The sequence below is a fragment of the Neopelma chrysocephalum genome, unplaced genomic scaffold (assembly GCF_003984885.1).
Source record: "Neopelma chrysocephalum unplaced genomic scaffold, ASM398488v2 Primary Assembly neopelma1_96, whole genome shotgun sequence".
Taxonomy (NCBI): Eukaryota; Metazoa; Chordata; class Aves; order Passeriformes; family Pipridae; genus Neopelma; species Neopelma chrysocephalum.
In genome coordinates, this window is record NW_020897759.1 from 2,174,097 (window position 1) to 2,196,620 (window position 22,524).

Below are 22,524 nucleotides of genomic sequence, written 5' to 3' on the forward strand. Positions count from 1 at the left end.
TCAAAATTAGAACCAGCATTTATGTGTATTTGTACATACTCGAAAAAGATTAGTGAAGTATTATTACTTATAGCCAAAAAATCACAGCAAATCACATAAACTTCTGCAGATTATATTATTTCTTTCTTCTCTTGATATGTTAGTTGCTCACATGATAAATCTCTCTTTTTGTTTCCTTCTTTCCTTTCCCCCCTCCCTCCCACTCTACCCTTCCACCCACAAACCATAATTTTTGTAAGTCTTAAACATTTTTCTCTGTTGTCTTAGATTTTTATAATATACACTTCTTAATTATCTATTGTTTGTTCCAATCCACCAAAAGCTTAGCTAGTATCTCAAGCCGGTCAAAATCACTGGGATAAAAATAATGAAAAATTATCCATGTTAAAAAACTCCATCCAGACCTATTGCATGCATGTGCCTGTAAACAAGCAACTAAAATACATTCCATGAAATATATTATCTGAACTATCACACTGCTGACTACGAAATACTTGGAAGGACAAATGTTTTCTAGGAATATAGCTGACTGGGATAATGTACAAACGTAGTAACCTCAAAGATTTGCAGCATCAGCAAAAGATTTCTGTATGGCTTTTCTTCTGAATAAAAACCACAGTATTTAACATGGTCCTCCATCAGACAAGGTCTTGTGTTCTTTAAAAGGGACTAGTTGTGCTCACTGTTTGTGGAATCTTACTGTCATAAGATCTGTAATTAAAGAAAATTATCTGGAAAAATGAGTAGTTTGGTTAACTAGAAGTCGTTAGTGTTCACTACGGGCCTGCTATAAACAAGGGTCTGTCTGGACAGAGTCACTGAAGGATCTCCTTGAAGGACAGCTCTTCTTGGCACATAATTGAGAAGAATATTTATGTTCAAATGTGGGAATCTTGTGCTGTATTTAAGAATTTGCATACATCAAGCTATGGCTTCTTGGGTCGTTTCTAACAGATGGTAAATGTTTACAAAGGAAAATGTGCTTCTAAGCACCCTGAGAAACAATTCTGCAAGGCAGAGCAGGACTTGAATGAATTGGGTTCTCACGTGTACAGTCCTCTGAATTTTAATACCCTTACATGTTTTAACTCCAACGAGACCATTCATACATTCCCATGATTTTAAGTATTGTCTTCCTCTGTGATTCAGAGAAAATTCTCATTTTTGAAGCATCTGTTCAGCTTCATCCTTACAAAGCCTGATTAGGTGTATGTATTGTATAAATCCCAATTAGTGATACAAAAGGATACATGAATTCTTTCTTAAACACATTTTTCTACCTCCACTGAGAAAAGACAAGGTCTTCAGCCCAAGTGCCGGTGAGAACAATAAGTGATTTACTGTTCAACGTCTTTCTGGATAGATGCCTATTAAATAGGAGTTTATCCTTTAATATCCCCTTTTACTCTATTTCAGGAACTGCAGGTTCCATGAAACCTACATTTAAAAATAAAGTAACTGTCTGCCAATTCACCATGATTTCTAAAGAATTACTTTTCCTATTCTTCTAAATAGATTCATATTCTTAACGAGCAGAACATCTGGGACAATTTGCCTAAACCAGTGATGTAATCCCTAATGGCAACAACTTTCATCCCAAACAGTCTGATAAAGATCCCCGTGATATTCTCCCTAAGCTGGATTCTGCTCTCATTTAAAAATGTATGAAGCTGCGGATGCTGCAATGAAATGGTATTTTGACACAGGACACAAAATGGTTTTTTTCTGAGGAGGGTTTATAAATACTGTGAAAATGATTCAAATACAAATGTTTCCCAGATGAGTCAAGCATGCAGAACAGCTGCCACTTAGCCTAGTGGGCAGTAGAGAAGGCTTGGCTAATTCCTGTGATACTCCACAAGCTTTTGGTTTTTTTCAAAGCTGTTACTGAAGTTCAGTTTGTTCTTTTCCTTTCATTTCCTTTTTCACCTCCACTTTGGAACAGCTGTATGTAACAAATTAGTTCTTGAAAGACAGGAACACTGAAAATATGATGTAAAATAATTTCCCCTGGGAGTTTAAACTATTTGTGTTAAATGAAATGAAAAATCAACTTAAACATCCATATGAATGCCCTAGGAGAAGTATTTAGCCACTGTGATACTTTCTACCTTTTCCCTCTTCACTAAGGAATAGAGTTAGAGATTTCCATTAAAATAATGTTATGTATGAATTACCCTTTGCCCATGGGGAATAGGGCAAATTACAGCTTTTATACTCTGTAATTTACAGGGACTTGTTTTGGGATGCACTAGGCTTACTACAACAGTGCTGAGTACTAAGTGTTTCCAGGGCATAAAATATGTCATTTGCAGAAGGAGACCTGCACTGAACTCACAGGAACTATTCCAGCCACTTCAAGGATTCTGTTCCCCAGCCATGTGCAGAAAATGCTGAGGTGCCTGTTCAAAGTGCAGTTGTGAGTTCAAGAAGGACTGGACTCATTCCCATACCCTAAGATCTTTCTGAGTATTTGGTAATACTTGGCTTCAGCAAGTCTGTCTAATGGTTCTTATCCAACAGTCAGAAATCCAGTTAAAACCAGTTCACATGGATGACACCTGGCCCAAAAGATTGACCATGTGCAAATCATGGAGTTATGAGGAAGTAAAACATTCACATCTCATCCTCCAGCAACAGGTACAGTTCTCAGCTCCAGATACAACAGCAGCTGTGCATGGGCACAGTTTCAGTTGTGTTTAAATACTGCAAGATAGGGTCTCAAATAGTCTTTATCAAGCCATATTTCTTAGGCTATGTAGCAAGTAAGACATGTCTGGACACTGTGGCTCCAGTTGCAGTAGGACTGGGAGCAAACTCCTTTGAGAACAGCATAAAAGGAGAAATTCAGATTTCAGCAAATTTAATTTTCTGACTATTGTAATAATCACTGCACCTACTCAAACTTGTCATAAAAGCCAAGACCATGATGGCACTGAGGTATGTCAAACACAGAGACACTAAGTGAAGTGATATCGGATCTGTTCCACAGGGGTACTCATAAATTCATTGGATCATATTTTGCCTCAAAGTTGGAGCAGTTTTCCAGGACAGAACTGACCAGAGTACATAATAGTTTACAAAGATGATATCTGAGCTTTGACTAACTTTAATCAATATACTAATAAAACAATCTGTGTACTAACAAAACTGTTACATATGACATGCTATTTTCTGAACATTTTTTGACAAATAGCTTACACTTTCTTTCTCTTATTAGGAAAGTCTAACAATTACTGTATGAGGTAAATATTTTTTACTATTTACACAAGATCTCTGTTCATGAAAGGAAACATTCTGGGCATTAATCTGAGCCCTCTCAAAGACTGGCAGTGTATTAAATGCAAACCATTCTATCCAAGTGAGACATAATATGGGAACCTTTGGATACTGTGCACATGAAACACTTTCTGTCATTTAACATGTAAGTTCTGTCCATCTTTGTAGTCCTATCTATCCCAGGAAGGTCAGGAAACCTTTAGTCAAGACTGCTGAAGAAGCTGGTACGAGATTTAAATTGTCCTTAAACTAAATTGTTGTGCATAATGTATTTGAAATGCATTTGTAAGTTCACACAGTGTTTGCACAGACACCGACACAGCTCTGTTCATCACTATAGCTCTCAAGCAATACAAAGAATAAACAGTAATTATCATGCTTGGTAATTTTTAATGATGCCTCTGTGATTTTGCTTACAACTTTATATGAAATGACTGCAAAGTGCTGCCTCAGTGTCCCTGTCCCAAATGCAACCTCATGTGTTGCATGCTCTGAAGACTGCTCTGCAAAGAGTCATTGAGGGGCTGGACATTTATCATGAAATGAGATTCAGTTTTTGTTATACCATGTTTTTCCAAATGGCTTCTGTCCCCTTGCATACACAAAATGAGGTGCTCTATCAATGACTGAGGGTTGTGTAGTGCAGAGGGTACCTGGAGAGAAGCAGGCTGGACAGGAGAGACAAATTTTCAATCTCAGAAACTCCTGTCCTCTTTGAAGGCTTGAGATTGGGAAAATTGCAAATTTCCTCTACCACAGATCTCCTGATGAACACACTGAGATTGTCCTGAAAGTTCATCTTGGCTGGAATTCATAAGGATGAAGAGAGGCAATGATAATTTTCCCTTTATGTTCTCTGTATTGGTTCATAGCTAGTTTTTGTTTGCCTCCTGTCTGGGCGTTCTTTTTTATCTTGAAAGTGCCTGTGGCCCACTTTTTAGTCTTCCCAGGGCAAGTGAGGTCTGTCCAGGTACTTTTCCATTAGTAAACAGAAACATTTGCTGTCTCCTAGGTGCTTAGCCTTGACAGCAAGAGGGGAGGGCAGAGCAGATGTGTTCTTCTTCAATTCTATTAATAGCATCGTAGCCTGATTGTCATTCAATGGGGAAATCACCTTTCTGCAGGGTTGATGCAAAGAAGTTAGAAATATAGATAAGCAAAATGTCTTTTATGTCTCCAGCTGTGCTCAGTGTTAAATCAATTGTAGGTGGTTCTTGTTCAAGGTTAGAAACAATATCGTGCAGTTTGGGTTGTGTAAATCCCATTTGCAGAACTGCCCTCTGAACACAGTGTTCCTTCTTTCGCTCACACCCCTCCAAACGTAGTTTATCCAGTGATGCCCAGGAATACATATCTTCCACTGGACACGTGCCTTCTCTAGTCATGGATACTCAACAGGGCTGTGTGTGTTCTGTCCTTGAGGCTCACACAAGGTCAGGCTTTTGAACTGCCAGTGCCAGCACTGGGGGACATTCAGGGGCAAACCTGGATGTTGAGACCTCTATTAATTGATAGGAATTGGTAGGAACATGCAGCCAAACTCATGTGGGCTCAAAGGGGGCTGCACTATTCTCATAGCACCAAGCCACTGTGACTTCTTTTAGGCATCTTCTTGCCTTGTACTGCTCTATGGATACAGTCCTGTACCAAAGAACCCTGTCTGAGCCTGCTTTCTGAACAGAGCCATCAACATAAAATGCCCCTAACTTGCACGAGACCTATCCAGGATTAATGCCTCTGTCACTCCTGGTGTGGGAGCCATAGCTGGGAATACAGCCCTCCCAATGCCTTTGTTTTCTCACACCTCCCTAGGGCTCATTCACTCTCCCCAAGGCTGGCAATTCTGCTCCAGGTGCTGGACTCTGCTCTGTGAGGCATTTCACCTCTAACACTGGAGTGGGGAATGGGTGAACTAGATAATATACTGGTTTATTTTATCAGCTGATGATTATTTCAGTTTTAATCTTTTGTTGTGGTCAGGCTATTCTTATGTGACGGGTTTGCTGGGTTTTGCAACCCTAAACATACCAAAGAGACTCTGAATATGCTCCAGAGCCATTTCTTACTTCTCACAGATACTTGTTTTCCACACAATTTTGCCAGCTGACTTGGTGTTATTGGAATGAAAAGCACATAAATGCCTCCTAAGAAATGCTCGTGATTTGTTTGCTTCTCTTTAAAATCCTAATCCAAAAAGTTAACACTGACGTTATGCAAAATGCCACATTTACATTTAATAACAGCATCCTGAATAAATATTTAGAAAAACTGCAGTTTTTTAATTAAACCTGTTGTGAATGAAAGAGCAGATAAATAATGCATACAATAATAAACTTTCCTTAGTCAATCCACCCTTTTGGCAGCATAGTTAGTATGTGATTTTATAATATTTTTAAATAGGTAACATCTGAGCATGATCCTTCCTATTTTTGTGATTATTTGTTGACTGAGTGTATGTACACACGGAGTTCATCAGATCAGTTGATTCCCCCATCTGTTCATTTCTGCCCAGAAAGGGAGACAATATTTTATTAATCATGAGCAAACTATAACATAAAAGCACAAACCCAGATTCACAGAGCTAGCCCAGCAACAGAGCAACATTTTAATTTCAGAGGACATAGCAAAAGGACTGCAGCATTCTGACTCAGTGATCAAAATTTAATACTCCAGATGGGTGACATTTCTCATTTAACAGCCTTAAAAAACCAAAACCTAAACTCTTCTCTGTAACAACTCAAGTATAAATAATTCTTCTGTCTCACTGGCCAGATGAACTAAAACATTTATACTCTTTTTTTACAATGAAGATGTAGTTTGGTCTACAAATTGGAGGCCCATTTTTACTTTTCTTCCCTTGCTAACTGAAAGGTTATGCTCTCGTATCATCTGACCCAGACCTGGCAGTACATAAGGGGTGTTCCTGCCCACAAAGCTTATCCTGAAGTTCCTTATTCTACCCAAGAATAAGACCACCTGACCTGGGGACACAGTGTGAACTAGTACAGAAGACAGTTTCTTTTTTGAGCCCTGGAGTGTACTGCTGCTTCACCGATGATCTGATTATCAGACTCATGCTGCATGGATTAGAGAGCCACATTCTTGGACTCTGCCTCTGTACTTCTGAGCCCTCTGTGGCCCTGGCCTGACATTCAGTGCCCAATGTCCAGCATCAGCTGTGTCCTACCTGAACAATGAAGCTGATAGGAGAAGAGCAGGAGCCAGAATGAAAGAAGAAAGAAGTCCTCAACATCCCTCTAAGGGGCAGCAGATGGTTAAGATCACACTGAGGGTGGCTGCCATTGGCCTGTACAGCTGTAGGGAAGACTGAGCTGCAGGAGCAGCAACTGTAGGGAGCTTGAAGCTGGAAGACACTCTGAGCATTGCAGACCACTGGAACAATGACTGAACACAAAACACAACAGCTCTCCCTCCAGAACCAGAGTTAGGAATGAGCAGTGCTCCCATCATCAGCACAGCACAAAGCCAACTTCTCCAACTCACCTTCTCCTGCTTAATTTACTACAGATTGCATAAAACCCAAGAAATGCTAGACAGTGTTTCAGTTTGGGTAAAATTATGCAGGCCCATGGCAATTACAATGAAATGACGAATATTTCCAGCAGAATTAGAGGTCAGAGTTTATAGATAATTACACACACAGACACACACACAAATTCCCCCATGCAGGAACATATAGAAGAAATTCCCACTGAATGGGTTAAAGTTCATGAAACAGTCATACTCTTTCACTGACAGTTCTAATAGGAATACAATGTATTTCGCGTTATTTTATTGCACACTGAAAAATTGTGTGGCTCATAAGGAAACGATTTATACTACAAAATTCCTGGTACAGAAAATCAGTGAAAAGTTACCATTAAGCACTTTTAAGAAACAAAGATCCAGTCTCAAGATTTCAGGACATTCTTCAAACAAGAATTACTTGTTTGAACTTACATTATCAAATCTCCACAAGAAAGTGCATATTTTTTTTTGTAGATCCTCACTAGCTTTTTTCTCACTTCCTGTAACTGGCTTTGGTACTTGTAAATTATAAACACACTGGGAAAAGTTATTCTTCTAGGTGGCCAGGGAATAGCCCTTGTTCTGCCTGCTTTGTCACTGTACACTGACCCCCGACTGCACCAGCTCTACAGCTGTACATATCAACATAGCTGTTACTACAGATCAACTTCTGTGCACTGGAGTTATTTGAAACTGTGTTTTTCCACAGGTTACATCCCTGTGGAAACCTCATTTCTTCTATTTAGCAATTTTTGATTTTTTTTTAATAATTTCAAGATAACAATCTAAATTTGTTTTCACATTTTTCCTCTCCTCCTCATTCTTTTTTTTCTCTGCTTCCACAGCTTTTTCCACTGAAGATACAGGAGATTGTAAGACAGAGGAGAAAAGTGTCAAGTGTAGAAAAGTGAGTAAGAAAATAAAAATGAAAATTTCTTGGATTTGTGATTTTTCCCCCTTTATTTTGTGTGAAACTAAGATGCTAATAGGCTTAACCAGAATTTTAGTTCCTTCAGACTTACTCCAGTTCATGAAGTATTATACTAACTTCTCATATTCTCTGAATTCTTTGGAACTGGCACTATGTTATGAGGGCTTTGGCCTAATAAGTGATAGCTTGGTCCTGAGGGGACCGCCTAGATTCTACAGTAAAACAAATACAAATTATAATCCCTGAGAATGTGTCTCAACATGAGCAATTTCCCTACTTTTTGTTTGTTTGGGGTTTTTTTATTGACATACCTAAGGAATTGAGATGGGGTATTAAGGAATTAAAAAGAAAACACAAAACATTTTTCACACTGAAAGTGCAATCCTCTAAAATTAAAGTCTTTAATGATGTGTTTTCAGTGAGGGAGACAAATACCCAAAGAAACTCTCCCAAAGCTTCATCCTGACATATTTAAGTTGTGGTACAGCTGAAATTGGCTGCAAAACTTCCATTTTCTTCAATGTGTCTAAAAGGTCCCTCTGAATATCTAATCTGTTTTCTTTATGCTGTCATTTTTCCTGTTCCTATTATGAATACTACTGTAATTTATCTGCATAGACTTCTCCCTAGCTTTTTAGCTCCAACAGCGTTTCCTGATTCAATTTAGCTCATAAACAACTGCATTTTTTGTTCTTCCAATGTATTTCAAAAATGGTACAATTTTCACAAATGGACCCCATCTCATTAAATTTGTTCAGTCTAAAAGCACACAGATTTTCCTCAGGATACAGTGTATAATACTTCTTGTTTCCATAGCTAGTGCTTTTCTGCATATTATTACAAAGATCGAAGAAGCATCTTCAATACAGTTCATGAAATGAATTCAGATTCAGAATCTCCATTTTTTTTCTCCTACAAATACTAATGCTCTTTTAGAAGTGTGGAGCTTTTTCACTCCCACTTAATGTTGAAATTCACACATTAATTCTGCCAAGTCTAAGAAAGTATTGATAATAAATAATAGTAGAATTATGTGGTAAATAGATGCTCTGTTTATTATACACTACAATGGGTTTAGAACATAGTATTTACTCATTATGCTGCAGAATGCTACATGTAATACCACCTAAAGAACTGATCTTGCCTTTTGTGGTAACTTGTTTTGCAATATCTAGAATGATAGCACAACATGGACCTATTTGCTCATCAAGTCACTGGAGGGAGCTAAGCAAACACATCAATTACAGTGAAGCAGAATTAGCAGCAAGAACACACAGTAACAGATTCTAAACTATTTGTTCCAAACTACAGTCTAGAAAGACTATAAAGCCCTGAAATGTTTGATTAATAGAAAATAATATGTAGCTAGTTTAAATATTTACAAAGAAGAATACAGATGTTGCTGCCCACTGGTGGAACATTCCTTAGGTGAATCAACAGCCTGAAACAAATTCTACATGGTAGATGTTCAATTGATGAAAATCTACTCATATTCATTCAATGAAAATTGTAAAAGTCAGCTGGTTTCTCTAATATGTGTGTAACTGGTGTCTGCAACATAACCCCTGAAACTACTGCTGTTCATTTGACTTTTGTATGTACTCTGTATTTATAATAATTGAAATTTGAATGAAACCAACAAAACAGGAAAATCCATTAGCAACCTAAGCACTGCTTCTATAGCATGTGGGAGGTTACTCCCAAGGGATCACATTACCACGGAAGAGAGGAAGCTAATGAAGCTCCCTGTAGCAAGAGGGTTCATAGTGACAAATAGTCAGATTATCACTCTGCCCAGCACAGGTTAATGCAATAAAGTAAAGTGACAGAATGCTGGACTGCAAGGTGGGGAGTAGAGACAAATAAATCCAAACTAGAAAAGACATTCTTAGAAGAAAAATATTTAACAGTTAGAAATAACATATCCGGGTATGAACACACTTTATATCCTGGTCACATAGTGTGCCCTGCTGGATTACATACTGTGAGAAATTGAGATTGTCCTGTATGTTTTTATTGGATTTAAGAAGACAGCATTAATTACAAATGTCCACATCTTTTCTCCCATGAACAACATGTAAATTAGCTTTTCCAGAAAAAGTCTGCCAGTTTTGGCTTGATGCCTCCATATCATATGCAATCAGATGAACTGCTGGCATAAGAGAGTGTTGTATCACTCTGACTTACACTAATGACAAATCTGGCCCACTGCTACACTGTATAAAACTGTTACTGCTGAAAACAAGGCAAGTAAAACACTCCAGCAGCAGAGACAATGTGCTACACAAATTCAAAGATCCAGGGCTGTATGAACCTAAACCAGCTATCAGATGGTAAAAACGTGCTGTCACTGCTGATTTGACCTAAGGGAAAGCCTCTCCTAATCATTACTAATTTCCTGAGTCAGCGTGTTCCCTTAATGCCTGTCACTAATCACACAGATTTACTACTCAGTACAATATTTGTGAACGAAAGGAAAAGCCCCTGATATTTAAAGATTATGAAAGACTATTATCCCAACACTAAAAAAAAAATAAAAAAAAGGAAAAAAAACCCACAAGCCTATAAAGACAATGATGAGCAATGGCAGGATTTTGACTTATGACATTATCACAAGATAAGAAGCATCTAGTCTAAGGGAGGAAAACAATTACTTAGGGCTGGCTACGTGTGTGGCAACATGTCCGTTACCTTTCTGCTAAATATCAAAGCTCCTGCAGTCCTTCCACACTATCCCTGTAAGTTGGAAATCAGCTTTGCCATTTATAACACATGGCATTTCACTGAGGCACCCAATTGGGAGATATTTTTAGACTACAGAGGAGAGATTTGTTGGCTAATAACCTTGCAGCATTCCTGCATTATGTTCGTGGAAGAGTCCCTGACAAAGTAGCAGTTCGACACTGTTTTTCTGTCATACCCTTGTTCTTTGTTAAATTCATCCCCTTCAACCAATAGCTTCTAAACAGCTGAAAATTCAGAAGTCTGTAAAAATAAAATGCCTGTGTGCAAGGTATTGGATAAAATTCAGTCAAAGATCACAAGGTTAGGATGTGACGAGGCAAAAATTTCTACTGTGGGAACAGAACAACTAGTTAGACCTACAGATTTGACCTATTATGTGTGTGCATATTTATATATATTCTATTGCCTGCTAGTGCCCATTTTTATCTTGCTTCATCAACATTTTTATAGGAATAGGTTACTTACTCTGACCGATGGACGTTTTATGGACATGGTTTAATAACATTACAGTCCATAAGAACTACTCACATATCTGAACTCTTGTGGATAGGTGGGCAGGAGAGAGCCCACAGCTTCTGGAACATAAATTTACTTTGTTTTGTTCATTAATGTCTCCCTGCTGCTGACCTAGAGAACAGAAAAGATAATTATTAGGTGTTTTCAACACTGTTTCCCATTGAAATTAACTTCCTGTATCAGGAGTAGAAAACAAACACTGTAAAACAGGTCCAGTCCCCATATCTTCCCACTGAAGCAGAGTGAATACTATGGATTCAGCACATCTCAAATACTGGTTATATCGTTTATGCAATTTATCTTTCACATTGTGTAGATATCTCATTCCTCTTTCATTAGCTGAAGCAATTAAAGTACAGTCAAACATAAGATTTATATTTTCATATTCCCTCTTTGTGCGATTCATTTTGAGATAATTAAAATAATTTTTCAGAGAAGCTGTCACAGCATAATGAAAAATGTTATGGGAATATAAACAAGACTTGTAAACATTTTATGAGGTTTGTTTTTTTTTAAAGGGGGAGGGACCCACAGCAGCTTTAAAAAATCATAAAGGATTCCCAAGGTGAAGAAAGAACTGTAACAGGATTTTTAAGACTCAGCTTACAATTACTTGAAAATAATTACTTTCCCAGAAAAGAAGCATATGAGAAAAACATCAGCTGATGAAAATAATTCAATATTTTCCCCCTTCTATTTTCTTTGTGTGATTATTACTGTACCTGTCCAGATAACAGAACGGACAATGTGAAATAGCACACATCATTTCCTGTATTAGCTGCTTTAATCTGCTGTGATTGAGAATGTATTTCTGGACACTGTCCAGACAGGCTTCTGGCAATCAGAGCAGTGACGAGACCTGATGTAACTTGTTAATTCTCTTAAGGCTAAATCCCAAAGTCCTTGCCCAGGCAAAATTCTCATTGAGGGTTTTATTTAGGTTAGGTTTTGACCTATTAACCTTAACATCTTGAATTCATGGTTCTTTCGTCCATATAAATAAAGTATCAGGTTACCTAATATACTGATACAAAAAGATATTACTTGGTACATCTAACACCATGTGTCGTCATGTCACTGGGGATCATCACTGGAGAAAACCTTTCTGTGAGTTATGGGGTAGTTAAACTGATGTGAACATACTAAAATAGAAGACAGGCATTAGGTCATTCTTATCCCCATTTTGCAAGCTGATATGTACAGGAAAACCACTGGATCCACACACAGCACAAATTACATGACTAACTTCAGGACTAAAGGAGTTCACTCCAGCAAAAATTCTTGAGTTTTTTTCCCCCACTTCATTTACTGTCTATTCCTCTGGAGACTGGTCTACATATTAATATTTTTCTTTAAGTCATCCTTGTGATCTTTAGCAGTCTGGAGTGTGAGAAACCGCAAGCCAATGTGAGTACTTTGGGGTTGGCATTCATTTAAAGAATACACCTCTAAAAAGGAAATATATACCTCAACAGAGATACATCTTATTCCTTCAAAGATTGATTTTGGAACTCCTCTCCAGGCAGTAAGCACAGATCTTGCCGTGTCAGTCACCTTTCTCTACACCTGTAGTACTTTTACTTACCTTTACAGTAAAAAAGCCCCATACAGCAAAAGCTACGTGTTTCTGCTCTTTTGCTGTCATTGACATAAAATCCAGCATTCAAAGCTTATTTTCTCTTCAGTAAAATCTGACACTTGACATTTGGGAAGCTCCTCCCTGTATCTTTGCCTGCAACTTCTTACATAACCTGAATCACCACAGTCTCCATATTCCTTATCCTTTATGGTTGGAATTAACCACCTCTGTTTGTTTGATGGACTTTTTGCCACAGTCCTGTTTCCATCTTCGCTGTAGGATAATGCAAGAGATAAGGCATCTAAATGCCACCAGTTGGCTGCAGCATAGGCTGGATTCATTCCAAGGTTCACCATGTCCCTTCTGTATCATCTCTGCTTTTATAGTTTAACTTACTTATGTGCCTGTTCAAATTACCGTGGTATTACTCTGCTCTCCATTGCTGGCAAAATCTTGGCAAGAATACTCCTGAACAGACTAATACCCGCTATAGCAGAAGAAATTCTACCTGAAAGTCAGTGTGGCTTCAGAGCCAACAGGAGCACCACAGACATGATATTTGTTCTCAGACAACTGCAAGAGAAGTGTAGGGAACAGAACAAAGGTCTCTATGTAACCTTTGTCGACCTCACCAAGGCTTTCGATACTGTGAGCAGAAAAGGTCTTTGGCAGATTTTGGAACGTTTAGGTTGTCCCCCCAAGTTCCTTAAAATGATCATCTCACTTCATGAGGATCAGCACGGCCAAGTCAGATATGGCAACACACTTTCTGAGCCCTTTCTAATAAAGAATGGTGTGAAACAAGGCTGCGTTCTCGCTCCTACCCTATTCACAGTCTTTTTCAGTATGATGCTTCAAAGGGCCTCGGCAGACCTCGATGATCAGGACGGTATCTACATTCGATATCGTACTGATGGAAGCCTATTCAACCTAAGGCGACTGAAGGCCCATACTAAGACCCTAAACCATCTTGTCCGGGAGCTGCTCTATGCTGATGACGCCGCCCTTGTTGCCCACACAGAAGCAGCTCTGCAGCGTTTAACATCCTGCTTTGCAGAGGCTGCTGAGCTCTTTGGGCTGGAAGTCAGCTTAAAGAAGACAGAAGTTCTCCATCAGCCTGCACCTCAGGAAGTCCCCCACCGTCCCCACATCACCATCGGCCAGTCAGAACTCAATTCAGTCCAACAGTTTAATTACCTAGGCAGCCTCATCTCCTCAGATGGTAAGATTGATGGGGAGATAGACAATAGGTTAGCGAAGGCATACAGTGCTTTTGGAAAACTCCATAAACGAGTTTGGCGTAATAAACACTTGAAGAAAAGCACCAAGATCAGTGTTTACAGAGCCATAGTGCTGTCTACTCTTTTATATGGTTCCGAATCATGGGTCATCTACCGCCACCACCTGCGTCTCCTAGAACGCTTCCATCAACGCTGCCTCCGTACAATCCTTAACATCCATTGGTCAGACTATGTGACCAATACATCTGTTCTCGAACAGGCAGCAATTACGAGTATTGAGGCCATGCTCCTGAGAACGCAACTGCGTTGGGCAGGGCACATCTCTAGGATGAAGGACCACCGCCTCCCTAAGATCCTGCTCTATGGTGAACTTGCCACTGGCTGCCGCAAGAGAGGAGCTCCAAAGAAAAGATACAAGGACTCCCTGAAGCAACAACTCAGCCTCGGGCATATTGATCACCATAACTGGTCCACTCTGGCCTCTAATCGGGAGGCCTGGAGACAGACCATTTATAACGCTGCTGATGCTTTTGAGAAGGCACGCAGGATCACTCTTGAGGAGAAAAGACAACGCAGAAAGAATCAAACCTTGCAGAATATACCATCTAAGGAGTCTTTCTGCTGTGTCTTTTGCAACCGGACTTGCCTTTCTCGTATTGGCCTTTTTAGCCACCAACGCGCTTGCATGAAAAATGGGTAGAGCCCTTCCCAAATCTTCGTTCGCGAAGCCTAGCCATGAATGACTTATGTGCCTTTACTTCTATTACTGCAGAGAAATATACTTTCTGCTTGGAAGTGCCTGCCATCAAAGATATTATATAGATAAAATTATCTGCACTAGGTTTGAGCTACATGGCCTAAAGAACAACAGTATTACTGACACAACAGCAGAAATTTCTACATGTTTGCAGCAAATACAACATACCCGACATACATACCCTGAACAGTCACTTTTTCATGACAGACATTCCTGGATCCTGAGCCCTGCTTCCTTACAGATGACACTGGAACAGTCCACGAGATCACTCATGAGCTTATGATTCAGTTCAGAATCATTTAGAAAGTTCTCTAAAATTGGTTGTTCTTAATTGTATGAAATTTCTGTTACTTACTTCTTCATCTGTAACCAACACAAATTCCCCTGTTGAATATTGCATTCCTGGAATTAGCTACCAAAAGTGCTTTGACAACTGTTCTTACACAGAGTTTGATGCTGTGCAATTTTCTCTTTAAAAAAACCATCTTTAATCATCTACTGCTTTTGTTTGTTACAACTAATACCAAAGCCCACCTGTGCAAGGCAGAGTGTAAAGGTACAATTCGAAGGAAAAACTCCACGCTTTCTATGTGTAACAGTTTTGCAGTAGGCAAGCACTTAAAAGGACCACCCAGTTACCAGCACTGTTCTATTTGAAGTCCTTCTGATGTTGAAACTAATTATGCATCTAGCTAGGCGGGCAAGCATCAGAGCTGGAGAAACAGCTTGAAGAAAAAAACCCTACAATTTAGGATTTAAAAGATTCGATTCACACCCTAATGCGAAGCCACAAATAATCATGAACTCTCACTTTGTTTTATGAGCATTCATTGCTGTTCTGTTGGATATGTTCTATTTTTCGATAATAGTTCATAAAGAAAATGTCCCGTGTGGTAAGCAATACAAAATGTTTCATTTTCTTAAGAGTAGAGGAAAAGTTACCAAGTTACAGTCACTGGTATTGCTGTATGCAATAAGCTAGCAAAGATTTTAAAGGAAGAATCTAAGCTGAGGATGGAAGTGCTGAGAAGGTGAGTTAGCAGAGTACACACCTTCACCTGGAAGGAGTATTTTGGCTGGCATACTTTTCGTCTTTTCCCTAAATAAAGTGAAAATCTGTATCACTAGAAGGGGGATTCCACTGGTACCATCATGTTCAGAGCTGGTATTTTCCAGCAGGAAAAATGCATTTTGAAAAGCAAAAGCCATTAAGGAAATAACAAGCTCTGTTCTCTCTCAGAAAAAGAATAAGAGAGAAAAGAAAAGAATAAAGAAAACGTGGCAAGCCACTTTGTCTCCTGTTTTTCACTGTCAGTGCCCAACAAGAGGACTCTCATGTTACCAGTAGGCTCTCATTCACACAGACCTTCTCCCTTTCACGCAAACATCCAAACATAGTTACAAGTTTGCTTTCAAAAGAACAAGGTTGTGCACAGTATCTACAGCCTTCGTGTGCCCATAGGGGAAATACTCTTCTCCTAATCACAATCCCTTGGCAATCCAGCCAAACTCCTGTTTCAAAGACATGCACTGTGAGTTAGGGTGTCATCCACCCTACTCCTTAGTTCCCCTTTAATCATTCACCACGGCACAGATGTCCCAACAACTGCATTTCTGTCATTTCCCTTCTCGTTTAGAACCCTCATGGAGCCTCATTTCCGCCTGGCGTCTGCAAGGACAAGCTAACCAAGGGCAAGGTCTCTGCAGAGCCCCAGCTCTTCAGCAAGGGCTCCAGCAGAACTGGGAACTAATAATGGAAGAGCCAGCAAGGACGTTGATTTACAGACATTGCATCAGGATACATCAGTATAATTGGAACAGCAGAAGCAACACAAATATTAAATACAATTAAGAAATCATAGTTCTTTGCCAAGATAATTCACATTTGTAGTATTTTTTCTTCTGTAAAAGGAAGTCAACGCTATCCTTTCAGACTTTCTTAGAAGTGGGAAAAAATTAAGTATGGAAAACCTGATTTTTTAAAAATACTTTCCTTATTTTTCCTAAAAATGGCATGTTTCATTTTAAGACAACCTCCCCCCACCCCCACTTAGCAGTAAAAGATGCTTAGAATTTCTACTTCATTCAGCTTTCTATTACATGTCTGCCATCCCAAACAATACTTCAGGTATTTATTTAACCTGGGAAAGATAAAGCCACATTTGAATTTCCAAGCAAGTATAAATGTAGTTTAAATGAAAATAATCCAGCACCAGTTCCCACTTTTCTTTTTCTGTCCATAGTTCAGACATGTGGGTATTCTTCATATTTCTTTTTCTCCTGAGTCTAATCTGACATTTTCTTCCAACACACACAATTTAAATCCTAAAGAAGGCCAGAAGCAAAATTTCTGGCTGGTAGAACTCCACAGAAGTCAGGAGAAATTTATCCCATGTGTATAAAGATCTGGGGGCACAGCAGCTGTAGCTTAAAAAGAAAGTAGAAAAGTTGAAGCACTCTAGACACAAAAATGAAGTGTAGAAGTTTGCTTATATGGGTAAATTAATGAGTTTCAGTACATAATCTTGATTTACTGCTCTGGAGCTGTCACCTGCCATACAGAATACCCTCACAGCCTTGCTCCTCTTATAGTTACAAAGGAGCTAACCCTACTGTAGCAGGATTTCGGCAAAAGAAAAGTGAATCTACAAAGCCCAAATATATTTATTTGAAAATTAAAAAGATAGGGTATTTAAAGATAAAAGCATAAGCCTCCTGCACAGAAGATTTATATGAACCTGACTAGAAAGACATTTCCTTCATTTAAAATTAGTTGCTGCATGAGTAGCATAACTAATGAAATGGCTTTCTTATAGATTTGTCCCCTACTGTCATGACCCAGTTCCTGTAGCAATATTTCCAGCTGCATCCTGCAAGAGACAGCTCAAAAGCAGAGTTACAGCTCATCTGACAGTGCACGAATGCTAACTGGCTGGTCAGGTACATTTTGACTGATTACTTATAACCAAATGTTACATATAATGTGTGAGTTCTCCCAGGAGGGTCTTCATTTGTGTACAGCTCTCTAGTCACCAGCCAGTTTTCCCAAATTTTGTATCCATTTAGACATCTCTGAGAGTCCTACCTGTTCCTCTTTCAGGTTTCACTGGAATTAACCCCTGGGCTCAGAAGTAAATGGAGATGGGGCAGAACTGACAGGGAGACAACCACTACACTATGGAAATATTTTCCTTGGGCACCTGACTTACAAATAGAGAGGATAACATCTGAAAATACCTGAGAATCCCTCCACTATTACAAAATATTTCATTTTAACATCACAGAATTAATTCTTTAAATTATTTTTAAGGAAAAGCCTTAAAGAGATGAAGAATTGAAGAGAGAATAATAAGAGAAGCTGAGAAGCAATGGGGCCTTGTTAGTCTGTCAGAACATTTTTATAACTTTGAAGGCCAAACCCAGGTATTCTTCCTCAGCTTGGCAATCCCGTGGTGAGAAATGCTGTCATGAGTTCTAAGTGACACTCCTCGGAGCAGGCAGGATTTGGAGGTCTAGATTTCTTCCTCGCCATTGGCGGGGTTTTCATAAAAGACTGTGGGTGGATGGACCTGAAATGCAGGACAATTTCCTTACCCTCCCACCCTGGGAAGCATGAGGGTCTCAAAAGAATTTTTATTTAAAATACAGGTTGTCAAGTAGTTCCCATGAAAGAAGTAAACATTTTGGTTTCTGTCTGAAAACCAAAGTACTTTGTGGAAAGCTTTATTTGCTCTAAGGTCTGCTTTACCAGTTTTCATAACATATTAGATTTTGTTCAAAGTCAGATAACCACTGTTTGGAAGGGGGGGGTGGACAGAGCAGTGGGGGCACCCTAAAGGGTGTAGGTTTTGTCTTGGATTAAAGACAATGTAGTGGCACTTCTGTCTCAGTTACTTTAAGTCCCTATTTCATCTGTCAATCAGAACTCAAGGCTGCAGATGTCAACACAAAATAATAGAGTAAAATAATTTAACATATTCAAATATTGAATGATATCTCTGGAAAAGGCAATGTAGGAGTTGTGCCACCCAGTGGAACAACTAAGAAGAAAATACTGTATACAGTAAGTTCTACAGTGCTCAAGCTGCAAATACTCTCCATGGTATCATTTAGACCACGGTTGTTAATTCAACCCTTTTATTTTTTGTTCTTCTGAAAACTCAGTGTGAGCTGCCAATACTTCTTTGCTATAGTAAATAGGATTTTAAGCAGTATACAAAGGACTGGTTCATGGGAGGTGTGCTCCTTTACCTTATTTTCTATCTTTCATGGCTCTACATAGATTTGAATTCTGAAAGACTCCCTTGCAATAAATTCAGAAGTTCTGCTTCAGCCATGTAACTTCTCTCTTAATATTTGGCAGTAGATTCATTTCTATGGAGTATTTCTACAAGAGTTTAATTGGGGCTGCCACTGAGAAGCCAATGATCAAAGACTATAGCTCTGGTCACAGCAAACAACTGTAATTGTATTATGCAAAGTGTAAGCAATCTCAGTCCTCATATCCAACAATCAAACTAGCACACGGGGCCATCTAATGAGGAAACACTCGTTAAAGATGTTCAAGATCAACCTAATGAGGTGCATTTCAAACAAAAGTCTCTACCTTGGGACAAGAACTTAAGTGAATAAGACACACTTAAGCTATGCTTGTGGTAAAGTCTTTTCTATTCTGCTATTTAGCAAGATATTCTCTGGCCCATTTGTTTGAGAAAATGGTCTGAGAAAAAAAATAAATACCTGAGGGAAAGACAGTGTAAATCTCTTGCAGGCATTTCCTTGTAAAAGGAAACAGTGACTCCCTTTAAGACTCCTCACTGTAAACTGAAGGACTGGGAGAATCTAAGTGAAGCTGCAGCATGGGAAAAACATCTTCTGTCTTGCATGGACTATCAAAGTGGGAGCCAGTCAATGCCTCAGCAACTGCCAAAGGTAACATTCAGAATCCTTCTGCTGTGGAGGTGCTAGGTAGAACAGAATCCTTCTCTCCAGCAGCTTTCAAAGCCCAAACTAGATCTGCTGATATACTAATGCTGTAATACGTTTGTCAATGTACGCATTAGGTATGAGGTAGAGCTTTCTACATAAATCTTAAATGCTTGTTCCAGTCACTGTCAATCTCTGATGTACCCTCTAAGTCCTCTGTGATGAACATCAGGATGGGACAGTTTTACATAAATAATGCTACATCTTTGTTTTAGAAGGCCTCCAAATACAATGCCATGATACCAGGCACAGAGGAACATTAGGCTTCTTTTCTGAATCCTTGAGAAGCATGTTAAATTATCTTACTCCTGGTTCATTAAACAAGTTGCCACACTGCCAGGTGACCTTTCAGTTGCAAATCTCTTCGAAACTGCTTTTTCTTGCATTGGTTATTCAGCATGTTCTCAGAAAGCAGACATTTGTCCTGATTTCCTTATCATTTGATAATTATCACAAAACATAGGATAAAAAGGACCTTGTTTATTAAGATGAAGGGTAGCATGAATATTTTCCTTTTTGGTATATATCTAAATATTTGCTGTCAAATATGAAACTACCATGCACCTTCAGAAAATGTAAGTTTTGCAATTTGGGGGGTTCACCTCAGTGCATTTAAGCTTTGCATGTATTTAAGTGGATGAATCCACCAATACAAATGGTAAAAATACATCAAGAAAAATATCCAAATGGATGCAAATATTTTTTGAGTGAAAGCATCAGTCTGATTTAATGAGCACATTTATAACAGCAGTAGCTTTCCCTCTTTCTGTGTAGAAAAGGATCCTGTCAGGATGAGGGGCCCAGGCACAGAGATGAAGAGAAATCACCAACTGCTCTTCTTAGCCTTGTCATTGCCTATGCAAGACAAGTAAGAAATAGTAAAAGGATCCATCAGTGACCACTGTTTTATTGTTAAACTTTCACCTGAATGATGATTTCAAGGCTGCAGAGACCTCATGTAACTTGCAAATATCCACATAGCTGTGATTTCGTAAGTAGCAATAAATTTTCAGATTGTGTCCATGATGAAAAAAAGCTGAAGATAGTTAAATTTCAGTAGTATAGAGCAATTTTTATGTATTCTTATTTCATATGTTGTTTCAGGTCAGAGGCTTCCTTAACAGATTCACTGGAAATACCAGGATTGCAAAAACAAGTGAACAAAGCCATAGGGAGAATTTGGTTTTGAACAATCCGTATATAATTTACATAGACAGTTTTTGCATTCATAGACAAGTTAGAATTGTGTATTTCTAAATAGGTAGTTATGCCTTTCATTTCTGAATAAGTCAACAGTTGGCAAAAATCATTTGTTACTAATCCATTCTTTAGACACTTTATCTTAATTCCAGCGCTACCCCTATAGCTTTCAATTTAAATCATGCATCTTTCATCTTCGTATACAATATCTTAAATGTTTTGCATATTTTTTGTTCAAGAAATTACCAGTCTTTCAAAGCTACATGTTTCCAGCACATTCAAGTGTCTGTGTGCTGACTCTAATGAACCTTGGCAATATTTCAGCCAACAGAAATGGATTTTTCTGTTTACATGTTATTATCCAAGTGGAGTCGTTGGGCTGCCTCAGATTTTTGTATTATTATCTTGTTAGAAGGTTATGAAGCTCAATTCCAGGAGCTTGTATTCTAGAAAACTGGGACCATATATTCCAGGCTAAGGTCACACATCTGGGTAAGGTTGCCTGCTTGGAGGAAGAGCCAGCAAACAACTACCAGGCAGCTGCAACCATCTTAGTAAGATCGTGCCAGATAGTTGGACCACAGAACTGTCTCTGAGAACATTCTCTTAAGTTGCTTCATTGGGAGTTACTTGGAGTGATATAACCACATTTTGGTATAATGTTTCATATTTGAGAGAGAAGGATATTGGGGTGACTGCTCTAGAATCTTCCATTTCTCGTCATCTAGTTCAAAGTACTATTGGTCTCACTGAATCATTAAAGCGGTACTAAGGATATCTGACTGAGTGACTCGGAACTCAGCAGTTACTCTGGCTTTGTGTGATCTGCCAGTCTCTTCCTCCACTCTCTGCCATTCACACTGCTCTTTATCTCAGCCCTCAAGGAGTGAAGAGATGGTTGGCTGAATTTAGCATCTTACAAGTGTGCTTATGCACTGGAGCGTGCTTATGTGAATCTGACATGGCGAGCTAGTGGAAGAATGCAGCTGGTTTAGCAATCACAACAAAATAATCTTTCAAGCCAATCATGCTGTTCCTCTAGGCTCCTGTTTCCAGAGGATCCCAACTGGAGGGTTTGCAACAAAACCAAAGCAAATGTGCATTGCCAGGAAGCAAAGTAGAACACCTTAATGTGGGTCAGTACATCCACCCCACGACAGAGCTGGGGCTCTCACTGCTTGGAGGCATGTACCCTTTTGTCTACCAAACAGCTACTTTGAGTAGATATTCTACCTTGGGCTGTGATCTTGATTTTCTTATAGTCTCCAGCTGTATTTTCACATTTTCCTCAGACCATCTGCGAGAAGGATGGGGTAATATAACCACTGTTAAAAGCAAAATGTAGAGTGAAACATTATGAAAAAATATTTACTTTTCATATCTGCCAGGTAAGACAAGTAGCAGACTGTCACTCTTGTTAAAAACTCTGTAGCATCCCATTGCCAACTTTCAGCATGGATAATTAAGGAAGTGCTCCTCCAAACACATAAACTCAGCTGGAATCACTTCCTGAGATCATTTAGCTACATTTCTACATGAAACTAAAAACATCTTTTAGTCTGTGCAGGGCTTGGACTGAAATTCCAACCTTAGAGTCTTCATTTGTTTTTCTCCTGTTAGCAGTGGCTAAGCCAGGAGGCACACAGACCTACAGATCCCAAATTCACCTGACAATCCTGGCAGCTCAAGACTAAACATGATTCTGTTTGAAAGCTGACGAATTTTAACACTTCTTTACTCAGATCTGTGTGAGGTAGGAAAA

At 39.0% G+C, this 22,524-nt stretch overlaps 1 long non-coding RNA gene across 1 annotated transcript in view; it reads right to left on the minus strand.

The window, feature by feature from the left end:
* Nucleotides 1–22,524, minus strand: part of LOC113972753 — a 139,590-nt gene that overhangs the window by 115,818 nt on the left and 1,248 nt on the right. The window contains exon 2 of the long non-coding RNA XR_003535989.1: nucleotides 21,996–22,087. This is a non-coding gene — a long non-coding RNA (uncharacterized LOC113972753). The remainder of the gene's footprint in view (nucleotides 1–21,995; nucleotides 22,088–22,524) is intronic.